Below are 26,784 nucleotides of genomic sequence, written 5' to 3'. Positions count from 1 at the left end.
CAGGCACCAAACCCATTTTCCATCATCTGTTATTCTCAGTAGAAATAGTATTTTTCTGTAAAGTTAATGTCCTCTAAATTCCTACTACCCACTAGCTGTCCCTTTCTCTTGTATCCATTGTGTTATGCCTTCATTATTGTGGGGCAGTTCCCTCCCTACTCCTCGAGCTTCACTAATTACCTTTCCAGTCCCTTCTTCTTGGCAAAATCTTTAAACACAGCTCACCCTTGTGTTCCCCTCTTGTTCACCAGACAAACTCTAATTATACCAGACTTTAGGCGAAGAGATTTATCAATGAATCCACACCCCTTGGTCCGCTCCGATGTGATTTGATTTATTATTTTGTAATGTGCATATTTCCTCATTGATGGGGAAAGCCGGACAGAAAACCGTATCTGTGCACAAAGTGGGAAAGAGGGTACAACCAAGAGGTGTGAATCGGAAAGACCATAGGGCATTGTATGGCACAAGCTTAGTTGTAAGTTAGATGGGGGCAAGGCCATGAAGTCACTTAAAAGCTAGACATAGTATCTTAAAAATAATTATCTGTTGTACTTGCTGTCATTGAAGTGCTCTACGGTGTGAAGAAATATACATATTTTGGTACATAAAAAAGAAGTCTTATGGCAGCATTTTGGGCTTTTTTCAGACAATGGATTTGGTTTGCTGGAATCTCTGAAAGAATGGTGTTGCAGTAGTTTATCAATGATCTGTCAACCACTGGTTGATCATTTTCTGAAGAGGAAGGGATTGGTGTCATGGTCATGAAGTCAGGGGCACAGGCATGCAGGGGTTGCATGCACTGGAGACCTGGGTGGACACTGTCCTGGCGCCTTTGGCGCCAGTCTCATGAACAAAAGTAAACGAGAACATCCATTTAACACCAAAAAGCTTTTATTATGGACATAGCACTTCAGATGTATTAACCTTAAACATTCCATTCATTAAGCAGCCCCAAGTGCATTCTTGGGTGTAGCTGCTAATGGATTGCTTTCGCACGTGCTCACTCTCTAGGTATGGCTGGTAAACCGGCCCTAATGGGCGTGCACACGATCTCAGCTATATAAGCTGCCCCGATCCTCAAGACAGACGCTTTGCGTTATTCTGCACTTGCAAGCAGCGTAACGCTCACCATCGCCTGAGGTCCGACTTACCTTTGAATATCCTGCTTCCTGGACATCATGCTTCCTGCCAGCATACTTACCAACTGGGGGAAGCTTTTCTTACCTGTACATCTCTATGCCAAGAAGACCAGGTTCGACATCAAAAAAACAGTCAGTTTAAGGTTGCGCTTTGCCATACTTCGCGCTTTTCCTTAAACCATCACTTACATGTTGTCGAACATTGCGGTAGCATCCATCTTCCATCTGGCCGCGTCTCGCATCTCACAGCTGCTTTGAGGCTGCATTTCCTTCGAAGGGAAGAAAACAGTAGAGAGACGTTATTGCAGGCATCAATAGGAGCAACATATAAAGACATTAAACAGAACGAACCGCATCACAAGAGCTCAAGAAAGACTTACCAATCATAAGGAGAAGCATAGTCGCAGCTGGACTGGACTAATTCTTATCAGGGATCAGTGAAGGAACTACATTCCATTCGACACGCCCCTGCCAGAAGTAGCAGGACGGAGAGCTTATCTTCCATAATTCACAGGTGAGCTTTATGGGCCGACGTATGCTCACAGAAACCGTACTTTGGGGTGAAAGGTTCGGGAGGTACAACAATCAGATTGATTCACTCACACTCTTCTCTCCACGCAGGAGCATTATCACCACGTACGACCGCTCACAGCTTTTCTACTGCGGGAGAGGCCTGAAGGGGGTGATTCAAGTTCAGAGAGGGCTGCAACCGTGCCCCAACGCCTCCTCCGCAGAGACCAGGTGAGCGTACCAATTGGTTGTAGAAGTCTGAGGAGGTAATAGATAGACGTCACTGTTGCGCTGACCTGATGATTGCAGTCCAAATTGGACTGCCAGATGCCTGATGTACGTAGGATGTTGGGAGGTCAAATAAGAGTGGGGTAGGAATGTAGATTAGATGGATTGTCGAAGAGATGTTTTGGGCCAAAAGAATAACCCTTGTTTTGGAAGGATTCAACGGTAGCATATTGGACATCATCCAGCCTTTTATTTCCAATGCACAGTTAGGAATGCGTTTAAAGGAATCGGAGTGTGACGAATTGAGTCAATTCGTCCCTTCTCCCCAAAGTGGAGCTCCCCACCCCCTGTAAGGCTCAGGAGGTGAGCCTGCTCCTCAATTCCCATATCCGAGAGCCGGAGACCCAAGAAGAGATGCGTGACCAGGCGGAGGGGAGAAACAGCGAGAAACAGACACGGATGAAGATAATGCTCCGGAGGTCGAATCCAAGCGGGAAGGATTCCGAAGAACCTGACTCCGAAAGACATTCCCCTTGATATGATATGGCATTTATAACGCGCCTATGCACAAGTGTTTCAAGGTGCTGCAAGGCAAGGGTGGGGAACCAGAGGGAGGACAAGAAACAGTGATCTTACTAGGCATAGTGACATTCAGATTGTGCAAGTACAGGGGAGAGGAGAAGTGCCAGGGGGTGAGGGGTGGGAGGATGGACAAGTGCCGTACAAGGAAAAACAAGAAAACAACGGGTAGTGCAGCCAATGGGTGGCAAGCGTGAGTGTTAGGAGTGCAGACAGGAAGTGCCAGATATGCAGGATAGGGGGCTGTAGGGTTACAGATACAGACTACAAGTGTGGGGGTGCCGAGCGGCAGTGCGGGTATGCAGCTAGACAGGCGGGGACCTAGGCCCGGGATCAGAGGGTTGCCAGGTGACCAGTGCGTGTAACGGGCAGGAGATCAGCAAGGGAGAGGAAGAGAGAGGGCAGGAGCAAAGAGGAAGGTCTTGGGGTGCATCCGGAACCGGAGATGGTTCTGCTCAGGTTTCAGAGGGGTAGGGAGGCTGTTCCAGAGGGAGGCACCAGCCGAAGAAAGAGATCTGCCCCCCACTCGTTGCTTGGAGAAGTGAATGACCCTTAATGAGTTGGAGGGGAGCAGCAAAGAGCTCTAATAGGAAGATAATTCGGTAGAGAGACCTTCAAAGAAGGTCATCTGGAGTACAGGAGTCACAGGTGGCCTTGATGGGGGAATCATTGTGCTGCACAGCCATCTTGTCTGTCTTTGTCATGAAACAGTTCATCTTGAAACAAAGCGATTTAAAGTGTGATAACTCAAAAGAGCAACTTATTGAAAACTTGAATAAAGAGAGATGATCCAGTGATCTAAATTCCCTGGGAAAAGAATCTAAAAGTAAACTTAAAGTGTAGTAAAACGAACAAGAAAACTATTGGAAAGCAGAAGAGGAGTGGGAAACCAGTGGATAATGCCCTGGGAAAGGCGACAAATGGTGCAACAGACACAAGGCTGTAGGGATGTGAGTTGTATTATAATAACCAAAGGGGTGCAGCCAAACAAGTAGCATGCACGACGCCCGTAGCGCAAAGTCCATTTTTTCCACAAACTTTGCGCGCCTTGTACTTTCCGGTATTTGTTGTGCAGATTTTCTTCTATATGTCTTCCTCTTCCACTCTGTCACCTGGGTCCGGGTTCAAGAAATGCCAGGACTGCAGATACAAAGATGTCCATCACGGATCTGCATCGTGTCTGCCTGTGGTACCTCGGTGGAGGCCTTGACATGGATACGTGCTCCAAGTGCCAGTCGATGACTGGAAAGGCCTTGCAGGAACAAAAGAGGAAACTCAAGGTAGGGAAGGTGTTAAAGCCCCATAAGTCCCAACCTGCTGGGCCTTCGACCGATGAGTTGAGGTGTCCAGGAGTGGTTCCCGCCACTCGTCTTCGTCGAAGCGTTTGAGGAGAAGGCACCGCCGTTCTATTTCCTCATGGTCTTCTTCAGGCGGCACCCCCGAGAGTGTGAGCTGCCTGTCCAAACATTCGACGCCTGCGGAGTGGGAAGCTTTCTGGGTGAAAAAGCTTGACATTTTCAAAACACAGGGCAAGGCCCCGTACGCGCCTTCTGTTGAAGCCAGTAGGGGACGGTCTCGGCCGGATACTCGCACGCCCTTGAGCCCGGGTAAACGGCGCGATCCTCAAGTGCCTTCGAGGCCTCGTTCGGACAAGGTACATATGTCCAAGACGTGCAGCTAGGTCACGGTCTTCGTCTCCATTGAAACCGTCCAAACCCTTGATGCCACGCCAGTCGATAGTGCCCGTCGGGTCCCCAACCCCGATCAGACCCTCAGTGCCGACACCATCTACGCCAAATTTACTGGCACCGCCCCCTAATGGTGGCTCCACCTAAAAAGGCAGTGTCTAAGTCCAAGTCGACTTTGAAGCCTCTGATTGCTGAGAAAAGATGTACTCCTCTGCCTAAGAGGGACTTTTTAAAGTCCCTCATCTCCATTTTTGAGGAGGAGGAACATTCTGATGAAGGTGAGGCTCCTTTTTCCCTCCAGTTTGGGACCCCTAATGTGCCAGAATGCTTTTTCTCGTAGGAGAGTAGGATGCAGGATCTTTGTGATACCTTGCATAATGCCAGTGCTATAGACAATTCTCCTGAGCTGGAGTTTGGCTGGCCCGACCCTGATGAGCATGCAGACTCCTCTTACTGACGCCTTACGTTGAGAGTGGTAGAATATTTGGTCTGGGCCAGGCCTACTGCCCACTATGATCAGAATGTTCTTATGGACATTTTGGATCGGGGTCCTCCCACAGATCACATATTGCCATTTCATGTGGCTCCGCAGAAACGGGTGGCTAAAAATTGGGAAACCCTGGAGACTAATCCAGCAGTGAACAAGTCTGATGAGAAAATAACACCCCTCCAGTAGCGACCCCAGCTTACTCCTACATCCCGTCCCCTTTCCTCCATACTTATGAGACATCTCTCCGTCCTGTGGGACGGGACCGGAGCACTTTGCAAAAAGCATCCACATTTTTTCAAAAATGTGTCCCTCCTCTTATCTGCACGGGGCCCGGCACGCGCCCGTAACCCCGCCATGCTCCGCCATGCGCATCGCCCATCAGTCCTTTTCTCCGCACGATCGGGGCCGGACGCACTTGCATCCTCAGAAGATTTTCTTCCCTGTTTTCCTCTCTGGCTCTCGCTAGCGTTCGTTTACTAGTCTGTCTATGTCTTTTAAACTAGATTTTCCAGACTGTTCATCGTGTCACCGTCGCTTCACGAGGGCGGATCCCCACCCTCTTTGTTTAGTGTGTTTGGGTCCGGAACACCGTTGGGACTCCTGTTTTTACTGTGACTCCCTTTTTGGTCCGGCAATTCAATGTCAGTTGGAGCGGTGGGAGGTGGTGTTCGGACAAATTCCTCCTCATTTTCAGGTGTTCATCGACGAGAAGAAAAAACTCCTGGTAAATTCTTTACTTTTCAGAGCACCCCGGCCGGGGAATACCTTTCCGGGTTCCTCTCGGGCCGGGAGGGGCATTGATCGCTCTGTTACCGGGGTTCGCCCTGAGGTGCCTATCGGGCCTAATAATTCTACCAGAGTTTTCTCCGATGGTCTCCGTAAGGGGCCTGTGTTCACCGGAGTACGTGTAGACCCAGTTCTGATTCGTGGGGTACCGGAGCTTGCTCTGAGGCCGCTCTTTCAGCTTCCCTCAAAAACAAAACCGGGGTGCGCCCCGAGGCCTTGGCTGGGCCTGAGGTTACCGAACAGATGTTCGAGGCCCGTGCCGATAAGGCTTCTACCGGGCCGAGGTCCCTCGTACAGAGGCTAAGGCTACCAACAGTTCTGAGGGGCCGGGCAAGGCCCTGTCGGTGAAAGCGGTTGCTCACCGTTCCCGCTCTTGTGGTGATACCAGATCTGTTGAGGGGGCAAAGAAGAAAGTTTCTTCTTTTACCGGCAGCGCCGAGGCCCTTCCTTCGAAGGCTCAATTGGCGGTTGGTATGTCGCAGAAACATTCCAGGCCTCATAGTACCGGCTCCGCTGAGGTTCCTTACGTTAAGGCTAAAATTAAGACCCCTGACCCATCGACGGGGACCCCTGCCTCACTTCCTCACGTGCCGCAGTTCCCCTCAGATGAGGACAAAATGGCGGCCGTTCCCGCCATGACCACGGCGGCCATTTTAGGTACTACCCCTACAACTACGCCATCGGCCCCTGGTGTAGGGTTCGGTCCTTTGGGTGAACTTAAGGTCCCTTGTGCGCATCCTTACCGGCCGGTTTATGATTGGAACGCCCGGATGCCTCTTCCGCACAATGTTTAGTTGCCCGCGGGGGCAGCTCCCTTGATTTATGTGGATACGTCGGCGGAGGGGCCGGTGTGGCACCCTTCCCTGTTACGTCCCAGGATTTGTCCACCTCATGAGAGGCCTCCTCAGGTTCCGAAACAATGTCCTGAGGACGCCTTTTTCGGTAAATTTCAAGTGCTTATGCGCACCGACCCCATGAGGGAATATTTCAAAGGGCTTTTCAAGGAGATATGTCCACCTGTGCCTCCGGCTCCACCCGTTCCTCCGGTGGTCCCGCCGGCGCCTCCCTTGCCCGTGGTGCCTCCCCCTGCGCTTCTGCCTTTGCCACCATTGTCCCCAGTGGACAAGGCAGTGCCTGACACGGCTCAGCAGGATCCTGACCTGTCAGATGACCCTCAAGGCGATCAGGACAACGAGGACCTTGCCCGCTCTATCAGAGCTTTCCATGACTGGGTGCTGGACATGAGTTTCTTAGATGTTCCAGTGCCCGAGGCACCTGCTCCGCAGGAGGGTGTGCTTTCTGGGGCGTTCACCTTGTCTCCTTTGGTGCGTACCGGCCTGTTCTTGCAGAAGGACGTTCTTTCTGAGGTCCGAAGAGTTTGGGAAAAGCCACACTCGGGACTTTTTGTCAATAAAAAGATTGACACGAGGTACAGGCTGCATTCTTCGGAAGAAGTGGCCTTGTCGTCTTGTCCGCCTTCCTCCTCCACAGTGGTGGCTGCAGCTACGTTGCAATCCAGTCCTGCAGCATCCTCCTCCTCCGTGACGGCTACTCAGGTCTTGGGAAAGGAGGACAAGCTCCTGGACTCTCTAGGGAGGAAAACCTTTACCAATTCGGCCTTACAGCTCAGGCAGGCCAATGCAGAATTGATTTTGGCGGGAGCTAACATGCGGATGTGGCGAGGTCTGTCGGAATTTGAGGAGCACATTCTGGTCGAGAAGTTGGAAGATTTCAGAGGGGGCCTTTCCGATGCCAGGGTCTTGGCCCAGGATCTCCTGGAGGCTGCGGCTCATCACGTAGACACCTTGGCTCGGGGCCTGTTGCTTGGAGTTGATACATCACGGCAAGCGTGGCTGCATGCCACTAAGATTTCCAAGGAAGTGCAAGACAAGGTTCTGGACCTTCCATTCGATGGTAATTAGCTTTTTCACTCTTCTACTGATGTAGAGCTCACCAAAACAAAAGATAGCACTCAGACGGCTAAATCATTGTCTGTTCTGGTTAAAGCTCCTTTCAAGTCCCAAAGACCGTTGTCGCAAAGTCGACCTTCCTCTGGTTTTAGGGGCTTCCTCGACCGCAAATCTCGCAGAGTGGATACTCCTGCGGGGAATAACCGCCGTAGACAACAGCGTACGCTGTTTTTCTCCCGCTCCTCAGCCTCATCAGGTTCAGGTGGCACCGATAAGCCTACCAAATTAGGGTTTTCCGCGCTCGCATGAGACCCCGGTGGGAGGACGCATTGCGTCTCATTGGGAGCCGTGGCAGACCATCACAGAAGACAGATGGGTCTTGTCAATCGCTCGAGTGGGCTTCCGCTTACCTTTACCCCCTACCCCACCCCTCAACCCTCCTTTTCAGCTGTCGGGCTCACCCTCCCTCAAGGCCGAGGTTCAGAAACCTCTGCTCCTCAGAGCTGTGGAACCCGTTCCCCTTGGGGAGCGAGGGGAGGGTTTTTACTCCCGGTTGTTTACGGTGCCCAAACCCAACCAGGCTGGCCTGCGCACCATCCTAGACTTTTCCCAGTTCAATCTTTTACTACCCCAAGAGAAATTCAAGATGATCACGCCCGGCCAGATTCGTTCCTCTTTGCAGATGTGCGATTGGCTCAGCGTGGTGGATCTGCAGGATGCGTACATGCATATCCTGATTTGGAATCCACACAGGAGATACCTCCGCTTCTCTTTGGGAGAGGAGCACTTCCAATTTTGGGTGCTTCCTTTTGGCCTCAGCTTGGCGCCGCGTGTCTGCACGAAGATGTCGGTGATTGCGGCCTATCTTAGTCTCCAGGGTATCCATGTGTATCCCTATTTGGACGACTGGCTCCTACGCAGCCCTTGTCCGTTGGCAGCAGCGGGCAACCTCCAGTCTCTCCTTCAGCTCCTGTTCCATCTTGGGCTGTCGGTGAACTGGCGGAAATCCTCCATGACGGTCTCACAGGACCTGACTTTCCTGGGTTTTCGTTGGAACACGATCGACTGCTGAGTGTATCTGACCGGGGACAGAATGGCGGATCTGTTGGCCACGTGTCAGATGTTTGCGCAGTCGGAGAGCATGTCGGCCTGGTGGTTCCAGAGGCTTCTGGGCCTCATGGCTTTGTGTGTACTGGCTCTTCCTCTTGCTCGTCTCAAAATAAGACGGACCCAGATGGCTCTTCGGAGTTCCTGGTGTCAGGCTTTGGACCCCGATTCCAAGCAGATAATGATTCCGGATTCCATGAGAGTGGACCTGGACTGGTGGTCATCTCTCAGCAACCTGTCAGGGGGCGCGGGGGTTTCAGGAGCCAGCCCCCATGGTGACGATCACGACGGACTCCTCCCTTTTGGGGTGGGGTGCGACGTTAGATCTTCTTCAGGTCTCAGACCTCTGGTTGCCTCAGGACAAGCTCCTGCACATAAATCATTTGGAGCTTCTGGCGATCTTTCTGGCTCTCAAGGCGTTCAGACCGCTCATTGTCAACAAGGTGGTCTGCATAAGAACGGACAATGTGGTATCAATGTATTACATAAACAAGCAAGGGGGAACGTGGTCTCCCCCTCTCGTGGACCTGTCCATCCAGATTTGGGAGTGGCCGTGCTTCATGGGGTCTGGCTGCTTGCAGTGCACATCCCGGGCCAGCTGAATGTCACTGCGGATGCCCTCAGCCGGCGGACAGTGGTCAGCTACGAGTGTGAATTGAAGGCGGAGATCCTCTCATGGATTTTCTCGCACTGGGGCACACCGGAGGTGGACCTCTTCGCCACAGCGGTAAACAAGAAGCTGCCTCAGTACGCCTACAGAGGGGGGCTGGGAGCCTCCTCTCTTTGGGACGCTCTCGAGATTCCATGGCACAACATGAGAGCTTACGCCTTCCCGCCTCTCCCCCTAGTTCATCGAGCAATTTGGAAGTTGAAGAGCTCTGTCAACTGTTCTCTTCTACTGATAGCTCCGTGGTGGCCGCCCAGGTTTTGGTTTTCAGAACTTCAACACCTGTCGGTGTGTCCGCCGATCCGGTTACCAGTAACTCCCGATCTTCACCAAGGGGACCAACAGATGTGGCACCCCTCCCCACAATCGCTCAACCTGGCGGCATGGTGCCTGAGTTCAAGTCTCTAGAGCGTTTGGGCTTGTCTGCGGATAACATGCGCATTATCCAGGCAGCCAGGAAACCCTCGACCAGATCCCAATACAAGAGTAAATGGCTCGGGTTCTGTCATTGGTGTTTGGAGAAAGAATTGGACCCGAGGGTGGCAACGATTGACACAGTGCTGTCCTTCGTATCCTCCCTAGCAGAGTCAGGGGTTCATGTTCTGTCTTGCAGGACTTTTCTCTCAGCGGTTTCCGCTTACCTCTCTACAGACCGGTGTTCTTATTCCCTAACTAACCCGGTGGTGAAGAGACATTTTGCTGGCTTGACACGCATCTACCCTCCCATTCATAGTCCGCACCCGCCTTGGGACCTAAATGTAGTCCTGACGGTGCTGTGCCATAAACCCTTTGAGCCAATGGCTACGGTTGAACTCAAGTACGTGTCCTGGAAAGTGTCCTTTCTGGTCGCCGTTACGTCAGCGAGGAGAGTGAGTGAGCTCCAGGCACTGTCGGTGGAGCATCATTTCTTGGTCTTTCACAAGGACAAGGTAGTCCTTCGGACAAACCCAGCTTTCCTACCAAAGGTAGTGACCGAATTCCATCTGAATCAGCCGATTTCCCTTCAGGTCTTTTTTCCAAACCCTGCCTCGGAGGTGGAAAGGGTTCTACACTGCCTGGATGTCCGAAGAGCTCTTAAGTTCTACCTGGACAGGACTTCCGAGCTTCGGAGTTGTTCCCAACTTTTTGTGACCTTTGGTAACCCGCAGGGCAGGCCGGCGTCTGGATGGATTGCCGCCTGTATCACGGAGCCTTTCACTGTCCAAAAGCTGAAACCTCCTAAAGGTATCCATGCACACCTAGTGCGGGGCAAGGCAGCTGCGGTTGCCTTTCAGAAGTATGTTCCCTGGGAAGCTAAAGCGGCTACTTGGGCCTCCCCATCTGCTTTCTGTAAGCATTACTGCCTCGATATGAGCTCTAGAGCTGACGCTCAGTTTGGCCAGGCTGTGCTGAAGAACCTTTTTCCTTTTAAGGGGTATTTTCATCCACCCATAGTTCCTGTAAGGAGTGCTTGGGAATCTCCCATAAGTATGGAGGAAAGGGGACGGGACGTAGGAGTATTACAAGGTTACTCACCGTAGTGACCACTTTACTTCTAGTCCATAGTCCTACTCCTAGTTCTTAGTCCCCTTTCCTCCATATGCCCGCCGTCCCCTCTAATAAGGTTCCTCTGTTATTGCTAATGGGTCTTTGACCCTGCGATAGAAAAGGACTGATGGGCGATGCGCAGGAAAGAGAGGAGGGACACATTTTTGAAAAAATGTGGATGCTTTTTGCAAAGTGCTCTGGTCCCGTCCCACAGGACGGAGAGATGTCCCATAAGTATGGAGGAAAGTGGACTATGGACTAGGAGTAAGGTGGTCATTACGGTGAGTAACCTTGTAAATCTGTCATCTCACCCCACTCCTGAGTCTGATAGTCCAGGCAGCCATGGCTACCTCGAAACAGGCTGTGTACCCTACCATCCCTACGGATAGGGATAAGCGCGTGGATGGATGGGCGCACAAGGTATTTATAGCTGGGAGTATGGCGTTGAAGGCGGCCAACTCCCCTTGTGCCTTGGCAAGATTTTGCACACTCTATGGGATTGCATATCTATGGGGCTGAGCATATTCCCGAAGGGGAAGGCTTCCTAGCTCTAGTTAAGGACGGAAAGGAAGCCATGTGTGAATCCCTTCAGTCTGAGTTGGATGTTGCAGACCGTGTCAGCAGGTCCATGGCTACGAGCACCGTAATACGCATATTTGCATGGTTGCCGAAATCTTGTTTTGCACCAGATGTGCAGGCTAGACTTCTGAACATCCCATTTGACGGGTCTCACCTTTTTGACAGCAAGGCTGACTATAGCCTTCAGAAGCTTCAGACCTCTAAAGCAGCTGCCAAGTCTTTGGGCGCCACTGTTAGGCAGCCTCAGCCTTTTCATCCTAGCGGACAGCAATGGAGGGGTAGATCATTTTGTTACTACTCCTGATTTGGAAAGGCGAGAGGCATGGCCAGTCAAAGAGGCCAACGTAAGTTTCCTTGTGGTGGACGAGGTAGAGGTCCCAAAGCCGCTCAAGCAGCAGCCTCTTTGCCATCAAGCTCTGCTACTGCCATTTCAAAATAGCTCTAAGGCCTTCGGTCACAGCTCACTGGATAGGGGCAGGCTGTCTCAGCATCTGGAGGAATGGTGAGCCATTACCTCGGATGCTTGTGCTCTGGACACAATGGCCCATGGGTACTGCCTTCCTTTTCTACAGAAGTCTCACGACAGTCCACCAGGAGTACACTCTTTGAGGGTTCCAGATCCACTCCTTGTGCAGGAAATATTAACCCTGCTAGAGAAAGGCGTTATAGAACCAGTGCCTGTAGTGGAGAGGAACAAGGGATGGTACTCCCCTTATTTTTTGATTCCTAAGAAGGACGGGGGACTGAGACCTATCTTGGACTTGTGAAATTTGAACAAGTTCCTCAGGCAGGACAAATTCAAGATGATAACCTTCAGGATGCCTATTTTCATGTACCGATCCATCTCAAGCACACAAAATACCTAAGGTTCGCCGTTGGCGGCTCACACTTTCAGTTTCGAGTCCTGCCATTCGGGTTGACCTCTGCCCGAGGGTGTTCACCAAACTGATGGTGGTAGTGGCAGCGCATCTCAGGAAAGGGAGGGATTCGCATCTACCCCTACCGGGCCGATTGGCTGATCATGGGGCATTCTCCCGAACAGGTCTTGGATCATCTCAACGTTACCCGTCACTCCCTTCACAGACTGGGCTTCTCCCTCAACTTCAAGAAGTCCCAATTGACACCTTCCCAACAGCTCTCCAGTACGTCAGGACTGTCTTAGACCCGTCCTTGGAAGTGCTCGCCACCCAAGGTGAGGGCTTAAAGCTACCTCCAGATGGTCACCAAATTTCAGGACGCCCAGAGTCTTCCGGCCTTCGAATTCTTCAGGTTTCCTGGCCTCATGGCATCCTGTGTTTTTCTGGTGCCAGAGGCCCGTCTGAGAAAGAGGTCCCTTCAGTGGGCACCCAGGACTCAACTGTCCCAGTTCTCAGGCAAGATGTCAGATCGCCTTCAGGTTTTGGTCAGGGCCTCACAGGATCTTCTGTGGTGGGCTGCGAGGAAAACCTTATGAAGGGAGAACCTTTTTGGCAACCATGGCCAGAGGTAACTGTAGTGATGGACATTTCCCTCACAGGGTGGGGGACTCAAGCCAATGATTTGGCCATCAGCGGTCATTGGTCTCCATCGAAATCCAAACTTCACATTAATCTTTTGGAGCTGAGAGCCATCAGGCTAGCACTGAAGGCTTTCCTGCCGTCTGTACGGGGGAAGAATGTCCTGATAATGACGGACAACACGGTGGCCATGCGGTACCTCAAAAAGAGAGCTGGTGTAGGGTCACTACCACTGTGCAGAGAGGCGATGCAGCTCTGGTTCTGGGCACTGCAGTAAGGAATCTCCCTAGCGACAGTTTGAGGAGAACATGACGGAGGATGTTCTGAGCAGGCAGAGCGCAGTCTCCCACGAGTGTGAAATAGCTCAGGAAGTCCTCCAAGAGATCTTCGTCCTTTGGGGAACCCTGCAAGTGGATCTGTTTGCGACCGGTGTCAACCGGAAGTGCGAGCAGTTCTGCTCAAGGGAATTTCCTCCGAGAGGAGCTCTAGGAGACACGCTTGTGGTGAATTGGGAATTTCCACTACTGTACGCGTTTCCTCCAGTCCCGGTCATTCCACAGGTTCTCAGGAAGTTTTGACAGTTCGGGTCTCGCATGATCCTAGTTGCTCCGATTGTGCCAGTAGATCGTGGTCCAGGATCTTCTGGAAATGTCCATCTTTCCTCCAATGCGTCTTCCCCAAAGAGAGGATCTTTTCTCGTGAGAGGAAGGTTGCGTTCTCTATCCAGAAGTCAGGCCTTTCAGAAACCATGAGTGAAGGTTGAAAGGTTGAGATACAAGGATTGGGACCTCCCAGATGACGTAATGGAGGTGTTGCTTTCGGCCAGGAAACCGGCAACAATGTTTCTGTACCGTTGGAATAAGTTCTGCGACTGGTGCAGAGAGAAGAATGTTAATCCTTTTCAGTGTTCCACTCCGGATGATTTATCCTTTTTGCTTTCTTGAGCCCACAAGGGTCTTCAAGTGGAGACCATTAAAGGTTACCTAGCAGCGCTCTCAATCTTTAAGCGCTCATCCGAGGAATGCTCTTATTTTAAGATTCCTTTGGTTACTCCATTTCTAAAAGGGATCACCAATGTGTACCCGCCTTCACCATTTAAGGTTCCGGTTTGAGACCTCATCTTGGTCTTGAAGTTTCTGATGGGTGCTCCAATTGAACCATTGCACTCATGCCCGTTGAGGTTGTTAACCTTTAAGACTGTTATGCTGGTTGCTCTTACATCTGCACGTAGAGTGAGCAAGTTGCAGGCACTTTCTTCCAAGCCACCCTTTACTATATTCCACAATGACTGGGTTGTGTTGAGTCGGACCCTCTTTTCTACCCAAGGTAGTTTTGGACTTTCATTTGAGTCCGAAAATTGTGCTACTTGCCTTCTATCCTCCTCTGCATCCTAGTAAGGAAAAGGAAAGGCTTCATAGGTTGGACCGTAGGAGAGCTTTGAGCTTTTATATTTCCAGAACGTCCAAGGTTAGAGTGGCTGACCAACACTTTGTGGGGTATACCGGGCACAAACTAGGCCAGGCTGCTTCTAAACAGACCTTGTCTAGGTGGATCATCCTCACTATTTCTGAATGCTATACTTGGGTGGGCAAGGTCCCTCGTGAGGGCTTGCATGCTCATTCAACGAGAGGCATGGCTACGTCGACAGCCCTGCAGCGGGGTGTCACTGTAAATAACATATGTGATGTTGCTTCGTGGTCTTCGATGCACCACATTTACCAAGCATTATACCCTGGATACTTCCCATGCTCAAGATGTGGCATTTGGTAAGGCAGTCCTTTATTCTGCCCTTTAATTTCAAATCATACCAAATTCTTCATCCTCCTGCAATCATGGATACTGCTTTGGGAGTCTGTCAAAGATTAGGAATACGTCGGAGGACACGATCCATTCGAAGAACAAGTTACTTAACCCTGGTAACGTTCTTTCGAGTGGATGTTCCTCCAACGTATTCATCATTGCCCTCCCAACCTACCCCTCTGTATAATTTCCCATCCTATTACAGCTTTCATTCCAACAAGGCTGAGTGCGGTCAGGCCTGATTTGTGGCCACTTTTGCTACACTAGGATGGGGGTGGGGGGGGACGAGAACTGAGGCTCCAGGTGTTACGCATGATGCTTATAACATCCGATGATGTCACAGAGGTCTTAGAGGTACATCGACCCGACGCCATTGATGCAAGTCACCCTCTGTTGAAATATTTCCGAAGCAGCCAAGCTGTGGACACTACTTGTCCAAGATGAGGTATACTTTGGAGGAACATCCAGTCTAAAGAACATTACCAGGGGTAAGTAACTTTTTCTCCTTTGAGTTTAATTGCGTCTGTGTTATCTAAAATATTACGCCAGAGATTAAAATCCCCCCAAGAACAACTATCTTTGAATTTTTTAGGTCATTGGTTCCCAGTAACTCAGCCAGGTTGTGTAAAAATAAAAACTGGCTGTCTGGCCCCGTTTGTTAACAGAGAACAGAGAACAGTATAGAAGGAACATGTGGGTGATAAATGTAGATTAAAAACCCAAATCTGGAATACTTCATCCCAGGATTGCGGTTCAACGTTCGTTAAGCTCAGTGGAGTTAAAAGCAATTGAAACCCTCCTCCCCCCTCTATGGGTCTCCCAATGAATCCATTAAATCTGGTAGCTGTGAGGTACCAAAAGGTGAGAAACTGAGGTGGAACTGGCATAGCACCAGGTTTCCGTTATAAAAATCAGGTTCAGGTCCTCCGATTCAATAAAATCAGCCAGTGGTGTGGCATTCTTCATTGCCGATATGGCATTAACCAGGGCAGCACGAAGAGTAACATGCTGGTCATTAAATGCCTGCAGTTATAGGTGCAAGAATATAGTGGGATCATGCCAGGTAGCCTTATTTTATTTAAAGCGTGGAGAGTAAAGGAACCATGGCTGTTATTTAGGGCCAGTAGTTCTGCTTTTCTATACATTGTAACAGACGTAGTTAGCAGAAGCAAAGTAGGCGTACCCAAGAGGCTGAGCCTCAATCAATAAATTAAGAACGCTGTAGAAACTGGAGACGACAGAATCCCTCGACTGTCCAACTGCATTGAACAGGCCCACTCACATGACCGCCTTGTGGCCTGCAGCACGTGCTTTTGGCCAGCGACGGCCTAGTGAAGTTTGAAAATGTACTTCCCATGCAATAGATAGAATTTCAGAATGCAATGTGCATGGGAGCAAAAGGAAACTCAATTTAAAAGGGAACACTCAATCAGTTCAATTTAAAATAAGAAGACTAATAAACTAGAAGCACTATGCAAAATTCATAGTTAATTCTGCAATATAAAATAACATGTTTTAAAAATCTGGAAACAAAATGTCAGCGTGAAAAGTTCCCAGCTTTGGTCTCCATGCGGTGCTCAGTATCCTGCCCCCTCTGCTTTCATTATGCCAGGATGTCGCTGCTGCCTTAGGATGGATGCTTCCAGGAAAGTAAACCTTCCTTCCACGTTTTGCTTCTCCCTCCCAAGAGATCACCCCACCCTCCACCTCTTTCTCAGGGGCTCTTTCGCTCTCTCGTGATCTCTGGCTGTCTTTTTCCATCTGCCTCACCACCACACTGGTGTAGCGCTCTATTAATCACATAGCTGTCCACAATAGACTGTGGTGGGGAAAAAAATACCATTTTAACTTCTTCGGGCTCTCATCCAAAAATGATTCCCACACTGACTTGCAGAAAAAACGTGCAATTAAATTTGACTTTAGTATGCCTGTTATCTAACCGAATTTATTTAAAAACTGCTACAGAATTTTTTGAATGGTAGTTTGTGCTCATTTTCTTTTATTTGATTATCCATTTTCTTATTGTATGTTTAGTTACTTATGGGAGCTGGTGTAATGTATCATTTGCATAGATTATATGTTTGTGGAAGGCAGCAGAGCTTGCTGCGTTCCAAGAGGGCCACCATTTTTGCCACCTTTGTGTAGGTCCATGTTGCTGCCTATTTATTTGACTTTGGTGTGGGGAGAAGCCACGGAAGCAATCTGTATCGTAATAATGGTAGACATCAAGCACCTCAAGATGCGTGCCAAGGCCCTGCCAACCTCTACCTGGATCAGAGCGATGCAACATCAGTGAAGGAGCTGGCTGTGGCAATCCTGAAAGTGTATCTGGAATGTTGTGGGAGTCACTGTGTGTAGGTTCAGTGGATCCACGGCTGACCTGGGAAGTAGAAGCAGAGTTGCTCGGTGTAACTGGAGCACAGAAGGCTAACTCTGTACGGAGTGCCTTGTAGGTGGGCCAGACGGGACGTGAACGAGGTACCATGGGCCCTCTGCATATGGTGTTTAGCTTCTGGATCTAACATGGATGTGTTCCCCAGGTGCCCATGATATTTGACTGATGAGACAGTAGAAGTGTTGGCTGAGTCTATACGTCTACCATCTAAACCGTGGACACAAGCCAGTCTGGCAGATAGAAAAGGGAAAGCGCATAAGGCGGAATTGTTTAACTAGAGGAATAACACATTTCTGAATTTGCGGAATGAGGCAGCGGGAGAAGAACACACTCCAACAAGATGTTGAACTTACTGGGAGGGAGAGTGCTGGGAATGGAGAGGTCACTTAGCAAGATGGACACCAAAGTATATGCATTTCAGAGAAGAAATGCATGCTGAAAGTGTGCTTTCGAGAGGTTACTGAAACTGAGTTGAAGAATGGAAATGCTGGAAAATATCAAGGGAGGAGCTCGGTTGTGGGTGCTGGGTTTTTACTGTTATGTCACAGAGGTAATGTATATGCTGAGGCTGAAGAAATGTTGGCAATTCCTGCATGAGCTAAGGCGATGCCTAATGGGCCAGTGGTGCTGCATATGTACAAGCTCCCTACCAGGGGCTCTGTCCCTGAAGAAAAATGGTACCCAGATACTCTTTTATTCTTGTTTCCAATACGACCTCAGATACTTGGGTATAAATAGATCCTCCAAATCACTGTATTTATTGAGCTACTCCTCTCTCTCTGGGCAGATATTCAAACCAAAATTAACAGATTGATAGCTCTTTCTCTCACTTATGTTGCGAATTTCCTTTATATATAAAAGTCAAAGTGTCTGTGCGTTGGTGGCTTTGCGAAACGTTGTTCCTTATACAATTCCACACCGCTTCACCAATCTGCACCACATTTTGCATCGTTACCTTTTGGGACCCTTCGGCTATTACTGGCTAAATGACAATTGGACACCCCACCCTTTTCCTGGATTTCAGCAAAAGTTAAAATGTGTTTATGGCCTGCCGACGAAACCGTAAAACATGTTCACTGGGAAGGGAAACAAAAAATGTTGATTCTGAACTAGTCCAGGCACGAGGAACAAAACTCAAGGTCCCTATGGGGCTGCGAAAACCACTTTTCAAGGCACTAGGATGCACGGTTTTTGAGATATTTGCACCACTAAGAACTGCACCATGCTAGGGTGAGGCAGAACCGCGACCTACAGGATCATTCATTTTCAACAATTGATGACCGTGTTATGGCCACAGAACCCGTTCGCATAATGGGTACTTCTGCTAGTTAAAATTATATTGCCACCTAAATATTTATATCTATTTGTGAATACTTGACTGCCATCCTATTTCTTTTAGTCATTGCAATCGGTGCTCTCTGCCCTGGTTTGGAGAGGCGGGCAAACCAGAGTGTGTTGGGACACTAATATTTCCTTACAGCAAAGATGGATTGAGTATTCCAGACTTTGAAATGAATGCACTTGTTGCCATGGTGCATCATGCCATCTTGCGATATGCATTTTCAGTAGTTATTAAACATATCTGACTGGAAAAATGTTAACTAGTCATCATCCCTTGCAATCGACAATATTAACTTCCCTCTCTGCCAAACTGAATACTTGATACTGTCACTACTACATAGTGGGCTTGTCATAGACTACATGCTAAATTCTCACAGCCTACCTCTTGCATATCATTGCTGATCTTAAAATATAGTGCCTTTCATTTACTTTTGAATCAATCATTGTTAATGAAGTATGTCAATTTTATCTCGTTAAAATCGATGAGCGTTTCAGGAATTATCCAGGATTTCGGAGTGCTTGATCATGCAATATATTAACTCCTCACTGTAAAAGTTAGTGATGGGATGGGCCCAAAATTGCACCCTAACCTCTAAATGCCATTGGGAAACTGCACTACGTATTCAGATTGATGAAAATTGGGACAAAACGTATATATCTATGAACTAAAAACATTGCACTGTACAGATTTATACACCAGTCTAACTATACTCCGATTAAAATACAGTAGGGTTAGATTTACGTATCATGGTCGAGTCCTAAGGGTAAAGCGGTTGATGTTACATTTGCACATTTGTCTTGGACTTGCCCAAACACGCCTACCTTTTGACAAAGAAGTCTGGGAGCCCATCTGCCGAGAACAAAAGCTGCCAAGTAACCTGATCTCTGGGAAGGTGCCCACTTGTGAGGGGTCTACAGCCACAGTTTAGCTCACTGTACCTTTCACAGCAGAGAAATATCCATTTGTGTATCAGTCTGGTCCCACCCACTTGGGCAGTCCAGCAACGAAATGCTAGGTAATTCACCTCTGAACAAGAGTACCAACAGCAACTCTAGACGTGTGTTTCAGCCTTGTTGGGCCTCATCAGCGAGGTGGATCCTGTGCCTCTCTAAGCACAGTGAGCAAGTGGACCACATCTGGTTTATCCTGGGTAATCCAGTGTGAACTGTTATGGAGAAACGGTTAGATATAACCAGTCCAGATATACAGCTGGATGCTGTGGCATGCTCATTGGTCTATAGTCCTATTGGTAAAACTACCAGCAAATTTGTCAACCTGGTTTTACTTTCCTTATTTCCTTTAAACAAATAGAACTCGATGTGGGCTAACAATTGCAAGGACATGTAAAGAAAACAATCACACTCAGCATCTCATCCTAAAGACATTTAGGAATTTTTCACAATACTTGCGTCAATCTTCTAGTGATTTATATGAAGTTTCATAGGTGGCCCTAGAGAGCTTGTCCAGGAATGGCAGACTCTCTGTGAGCTCCTTGTGTCGGCTCACAAAACTCCTGGAAAATAGTATTGAGGCGGCCTGCCGTTATCCATTGGTGTATTCAGGAGTTTGGAGGGTGGACCGGCCCACGTTGTGTGAAGTGGTGAACTGCTAGTGCCACGGTGCCCAGCTCGACAGTGTCCCTGGAGTGGAGCTGCTGGTTTGGTGCTGCAGCCTTCCTGGATGATATTGGAGCCCGGGCCGACCCCCTTCATGCCAGACTGATGGAGCAGGCCTCCTGGTGCTGAAGTGCTGTCAGTGGCGAACATCGAGGGGCTGGTGGGCCCACTCACTTGCCAGAGGAGTGTGGCGACCTGGTGTTGACACCTGTCTGGGTGTTGTGTGAAACCAGAGGGTGTTTCAGCCGCTAATCCTCAGGGATCGTTCTCTCGGGTGGCCAGGGCACGGCCATCGCCTTTGGAACCAGATCCTGGGGGTGGACCAGTGCGGGAGGATCACCTGGGTGAGGGGTCTTCGGGGAGTAGAGGTGAGGCAGCCGATGGTGAGATGCGGTATTCCCTCCTTTTTTGTTAATCTACCCCATCCTGTTTTGTAGGATTGTCCCAGGCTCCCTGCCCCCCCCTTTTTACACAAACACTGGGCCGAGGAAGCGGGTGACTGAGAGTAACAAGACTAACTCTCATACATCTTAGTGGACATGTCCCGTTATCAGGTGCTTGACTTCAAGTGCATACACCTGATACCAATTGGCTCTCCTCACACAGATAAAAGATAACACCTAAAGACACATTCTGAGCAAGGCGGAACACTAGTACGAGCAGGACTTCTGGGGTAAAGGCAAACCTACTGTAGCAGAGTGACGGACCAAGGGACGAGAGCAGCGGGTCGAAAACCCCAAGAGATCCTCACTGGAGGTAGTTGTCTCCGACAGGCTGTGAAAGACAGGTGGAGAAGGCCAGATTCCACAAATGAAGACTGCATTGTGTATCATGGACGCCAGCGACCCTCCCGGGTGAACAGCAGAGTTGGGGAGGCGGCGCCAAGCCTGTGGTACTAACCTTGACTCGTGAATTGGACATTGTAAAATCAAGAAAGAAGCGCATACAGCTGGTGATGGCGGGCAACCTGAGAGACAGGTGTGTGTTTAAAAAGTTTCAAGTGGCAACATTATATCGCAAGTGAACACTGCACGTGTGTGGACGAGATGTAAAGAAAGGCAGACCTGTGAATGAACTTTGAAGTACAAAGACAGCTGTGGAATCGGCGATACCAAGTAACGGAGTGGTCCAGCGAGGAAGTAGCCAACTCGAAGCACTCTGTGAAAGGTGCATTGTTTTGTAACGATAAAGCGAATTAAGTGCAAAAGCAAAGTAAGCAGAATTACCTCAGAGAGAAGGGGAGAGTGGAAGTTGAATCTTGAACTATAAATCGAAGTGTCCTGCAGAGGTCTGTAAAGACGGCCACGCACATTCGAAAGTCTTAGACTACCGAAAGTGGTCTGAACCCGGCTGAGGGAGACCTAAGTGAACTTTGTGTTGAAACATTATTTGGCGGTCTGAATGAGAGACTTTAACGTGGAAGGCAAGTCGGGCCTCGATCCATGTTTTGGAATGCTTTATTGTACTAAGAGCCCGAGCCAGAATGCATCATCCCGCCTACAAAGACTGCCTTACTGTGTGGGGGTCTAACGTGAGGAGGAGAGCTGATTTAGCTACCTTTTTAATAATTTGAACACAGATTTTTCCTTTGCATACATTTATCCAATTAAACTCTTTTTGTACAAGAGATGGGGCAGGCTTCAGGTTTTGTTAGCATAGGCCATTTTGTTTGACGGACTTGGGACTGTTTTGTATGTTTGATGGTTGAGACTACTCCATCTTAGATATTGGGCAGAGTAGTAGTTTTTTCCAACCTTAAACTATAATAAAGGTTTTTGAAACTGTACCCATTGTGTCGGTGTCATACTTGTGATACCATGCCTTCCCTACAGTGTAAAGAGTGACTTTAGAGTGGTGGAGCAGGCACTGAGGGCCGAGGCGGCCGGAAGGCGGGGGCAGTCGGGAGCTCGCTATCAGCCTCCCCGGGACAGAGCATGCCCTGGTGGAGGCGCCAGGCTTACTACACATCCTGAGGGTGGCACATTGGGCTGGGGCACTGGTTAGGACCTGTGGAGCTCCGCGGGGGACACCAGTGCGGGAGGGCGGTGGCGACCTTGACCTACTAGTGACACCCAGCTGCTCAACAGGTGTTGGATGGCCGTGGACGAGTCCTAGTGTGGCCTGCTGTGGGGGCAGCAAGTGTAGCAGAGGGCTCGGGGCAGAGGCATTTTGGGGCCCTTCGACGGGTTACCCGGATGGCGACCACTCCTGGCAGAGGATTCTTTGCTGTGGCTGCAGACTACCTTTTTGCTGGTTTGAGTCCTGCTGATCACTGTGGAGAAGTGGCTGGGATGTAGTGGAGGTAGGGGACAGCAGCGCAGTTGCGTTGGCCCGAGCTGGTGGGGCTGGTGTAGAAGACCCACCACACCGTGGGTTTGGACGTGGGTGGTCACTGCAGAACGTTGGGAGGCAGATTGATCTGACCCTGCTGGGAGGTTTGCTGTTTGGGCGTTGGGGCCTGCTGACAAGCTAGTGGGGAGGAGAACTCTGAACTGGTGATTGCGCCCCACCCTGGTTGCGTCTCCTTGCCAACACCCCAGTATCCTTTTGGCCTCCTTATCAGGCCCTCTGAGTGTAGGTGCGCCGGGGCTCGCGAGCTCTGCCATGGGCAAAACTGACGAGCTGCAGAGGAAGCTCGTATTCTAAGGGTGGGTCCTCTTCTATGACCCTCCAGGCCCAACCTCGGACCAGGGAATCGGGGACCCATGGAGTTGGCTGCTGGAGAGGCCGCCTTGGTGCCGGAGATGGACATCAGGTAGATACTTCTGGGGACCTCTAGGTGGGCATCGGGGACTTGGACTCCAAGCTAGACTTGCTCTCCTAGACATGCTACAACACTGGCTGGGCAAGCATGGGGACTGCATCAGTGCACGCTTCGAGGAGGTCCTTCTGGGGGTCAAGCGCCGGCTTAGAGAGAACAATATTCAATACTCTATGCTGTTCCCTGTGAAGTTGCACATCCAAAATAAGGGGAAGACTCTGTTCTTTGTCTCCAGAGTAAGCGAGCTCCTTCCTGGACGGGATAGGTGGGCTGCAGAGGCCCCATCATCCGAGAACCCTGTGATGGGGCCTGGAACCAGAGGCGGGAGGGCCTGGAAGACCCGTGAAAGCGGACCTCGGATATGGAGGGCAGGGTGACCAGGCTGAAACCCTGAAGATTGTATATGGGACGCCAGAAGATAGTATATAGGACGCCAGAAGATTGTCTACGGGACGCCAGCATAACTATCCGGTGGTCCAGGCTGCCTTGTGATTGTGGGAATTGCTGTCTCCGGGTGGCTGAGCCGACACCTGCATGGATGGGCATTAGCGCCCCGAGCGCAGCTTTATTTTTTTTCAAGGGTTGGGAGAGTGTGGGTGAGCTTTTCGGGATGGTTGAGGGTTGCCTGTGGGGTTTTGTAAGGGGGATTAATCGGGTTGTGGGGGGCATGTCGGGGAGGTAGACGATGAGCGGTTAGTTGGGGGGGCGGGAGTCACGTTGTTGTTTGGAGTCCTTACGGGATGGCCCACTGGCCTATAATGATCAGCAGTGACAGTGCATCGATCTGGGCGGGGGGAGGGTGGTTGGGTTTGGTGGGGCTTTGCCCTGCCCTGCCTGCCTGGCCAGGCCTGGTACTGATGTATGGGGAAGGCCATTAGAGTAGCCACCTGGAATATCAGGCGGCGGGGGGAAATCATCCCTCTAAGGTCCGGAAGGTAGCACAGTATCTTCGTAGACATCGGGTAGAGGTGGCCTTTATTCAGGAGACCCACCTTAACCCCTGCTTCGGGATACCTCTGGGGCCTGCAAAGTGGGTGCCAAAGCTATTTCTCTTTGTATTATATTATGTGAGGGGAATTGCCATCTCGATAGCCTGAGGGGCTACATTTTGCCTGTTCTCGGTGGCAAGGGATGACTAGGGGAGGGCCCTACTGGTGTGTGGCGTCCTGCAGTAGGTGAAGGTAGCGCTGGTGAACTCGTGCGGGCCGAATGTAGACAATGCAATGCCTTTGATTGGGTGATGGTGCAGCTGGCCGGGTGTTCGAATGCCAATATAGTGTGATGCAGGGACCTGAACATGGTGACAGACCCCCTGTTGGATAGATCTGGAGGGGCCCGGGCCATTTGTCCAAGGCAAGTCAATGGGTGCAGGAGATATGTAAGATGTACAACCTGGTGGACGTGTGGGACTATACTTTCCATTCCTGGGTTCACGGGTTTAGCTCCAGGCCTGACTAGCTGTTGGTGTCCCGCGATGGGGGGGGCTCGATCAGGAAGATTGCTGGATTAATTGACTGGTGGTGTTGGAATGCTTTTTGGGGATGAGAGGCGGGGGATGGGGTGCAGATGCTGTTGCATGATGTTGTTCTGCTGGGAATTGCAGGACGAGAGATCTGCCTTTTTTTAGCATAATGAGGGGTCTGTCTCTTCGTCGGAGGTGCTCTGGGAGTGCTTCAAATGCTTCATTACGGGATTCTCTGATTGATCAGGGCGGATATCGAAGCTGGGGAGGTGTGATTAAAGTGTCTGGAGGGTGAATATGCGTCCACAGTGGCCCCTAAGCTTTTAGCTGAGCATTTGCAGGAGCTTGAGGAGTTCAGGGCAGGCGCGGATCGGGAAGTTTGGCTTCTTGGCCGAGGTCACTTGGTGTGGTAGTACGGGGTAGGGCAGAAGCCGGAGGTCTTGTTGGCCCGGCTGCTGGCTGCGGATAAGAGACCACTGCAGTGGAATGCACCAGGGACTCCTGGGGAGGTCCCTTGTGCGTGGAGGAAGATATTTCAGCCGAATTTCACAACTTTTATTTTTAAAATTTGTTTTTTATTGACAATATACAAACCAGGGTGGGCCAAATGGCACATCACCTCAACAATAAATGCACAAGAAATCACATTGTCAGGAACATTTTCTGATTAACTCCCTACCCCTATTCCCCTTTTTATATGCTCCTCTATGGGTCCAGATTCTTGCAGGACGCAGTGAGCCCGCAACGCTACTTAGTTGAGGTGGAACTGTATTGGGTGGAACCCCAGCTCCGGGAGGCTCTCAATTGTGCGATCTCCCTGTAGGAGGTCTTGACTGTGATTAAGGAGCTACCTGGGTCCAGGTCCCTTTGGCCCATCCGAGGGAGTTTTATAAGGCGTATGCCTCTATCCTGGCTCCCGTCCTGTTGAGTTTATGCTGAGGTGCTTTCCTTGGGGACTACCCACACCCTCCTTCGCTATGAGAGGCAAATAGCCGGTTACATAAGAAGGGAAGAAGGGAAAGAATCCCCTGAGGAGTGTGCATCCTTCTATCGGCCAATCTCTTTAATCAACGTGGACAACAAGATTTTTCACCAAGGTACTGGCCAATTGACTTCTCCCTTTGATGCCCGGCCTTGTGGTGGCAGATCAGGTTGGGCTTGTTCCCAGGAGGAACACTACCTATGGGCTGTGTTTTTTTTAGGCTTTTGGCGGCACTTGTGATGTGGCCCCTAGGAGTCCCTCGCGTATGGAAACAAGGCACAATCACCACACATGAATTGATACGCCAGACACGAGGTTGTATTCCCAAAAGCTAGGGTTTATTGCAAAGCAAATAGTTTCCGTTGGCCAACTGGGTCTCACGCCCCGCGACATATCTCCAGACAAGGGACGCAAGAGAGCAAACATTGTACAACAGTTACATATATACAAAATTGGCATCTCACAATCGGCGGTGACGTATTCTATACCGCCCATAATGTCTTTCCTTTGAATTGGGTTCGATGATTGACAATTGTGATGAGTATGACACCTTCAGACATTCATTTTAGCAACAGTTTGAAATTTCGCGAGCCTGCAGACACAATTCTTCGTTTTAGAGAACACATTGCTCCTGTTCTTGCAAGCAAGCTGCGTGCAGGGGGGGGAAGACCCATTCCAGGCCTCGCTATCTTCTGGTTTCTATTCGTGTACTAGGGGTCAACTCGCTCTCCAGGGCTCTACAGGGTTCAGGGAAGGGGGCCACAAAGAACATAATTCAAGCCATTAATTGTTCGTTTCTACCATTTCTACTACATGAGCGAGACTATCTGGCACCTGTGTAATGATTAAATGCCTTGTTGCTTACTTCCAAGGACTTGTGAGGGAGGAGACTGGGCATTGCTGTCTGGGTCGCCAGCATTATGTTTCAAACAAGTATCTCGCGGCCTTGCTCTATGCATGAACAATAATGTAATAGTGGAGCACAATAAGCTTTCATCAAAGCAGTTTCAACAGAAGGCAAGAGGCGAAAGTTAAAAACAAAATGGGGATTTCAATCACATCAAAATGGCCACACTTTAGTCAAGCTTATGGATCTGTATTTCTAATACCAAACGCATGAGGTGGTTGGTCTTCGGCCAACAAAATACATTGCCTCCATTATTGAGGGGTATCTACTTTTTCTGGACTGACAAACCCACCTTTTGGCCATATGCCAAACGCCTCATCCATACACTGCATCCTCTTCCGACCAAGTGTCTGATTCTGAATCTTGCATACTACTAGCTTCCTTCTCGTTATCATCAATATTGATTGACATGAATTTCTTTACTGTCTTCATTTCATGATTCATTTGAGTTTCTAATTTAGTGGTGTTCCTTTTTGTTACTATTTGTGCACACTCCTCACTTATTTCAGTGCAAATCACAGGTAAGCAGTGTATACAACATGTCATAAATATTCCTAGCACTGCTACTAGGATCGGAACTAATTTACATCCCCATGAGCGTAATACTTCCCAGAACCAGGAGCTTATGTTCAATTCCCAACTTCCTTCTGGGGGGTGGAGGTCAGAGCTCAGAACGTGCAACTTTCTTATCGCTTGGAAATTCGTAGGGGAGGAGTCGCTTACAAATACGCAACATGCTGACCCCACGATTTTACAAACTCCCCCACGATAAACCAGAATTACATCCAGAGCCATCCTATTTTGGAGTGT

At 49.7% G+C, this 26,784-nt stretch overlaps 1 protein-coding gene across 3 annotated transcripts in view; it reads left to right on the top strand.

The window, feature by feature from the left end:
• The window catches only part of ASAP2 (ArfGAP with SH3 domain, ankyrin repeat and PH domain 2), a 2,176,645-nt gene that overhangs the window by 198,997 nt on the left and 1,950,864 nt on the right, over window positions 1-26,784 (top strand). The window lies entirely within an intron of this gene.

This window comes from Ambystoma mexicanum, chromosome 4p (assembly GCF_040938575.1).
Source record: "Ambystoma mexicanum isolate Mex_15411 chromosome 4p, UKY_AmexF1_1, whole genome shotgun sequence".
Classification (NCBI taxonomy): domain Eukaryota; kingdom Metazoa; phylum Chordata; class Amphibia; order Caudata; family Ambystomatidae; genus Ambystoma; species Ambystoma mexicanum.
Note: the sequence above shows the minus strand (reverse complement) of the source record. Positions and strands in the feature narration are given on the sequence as shown.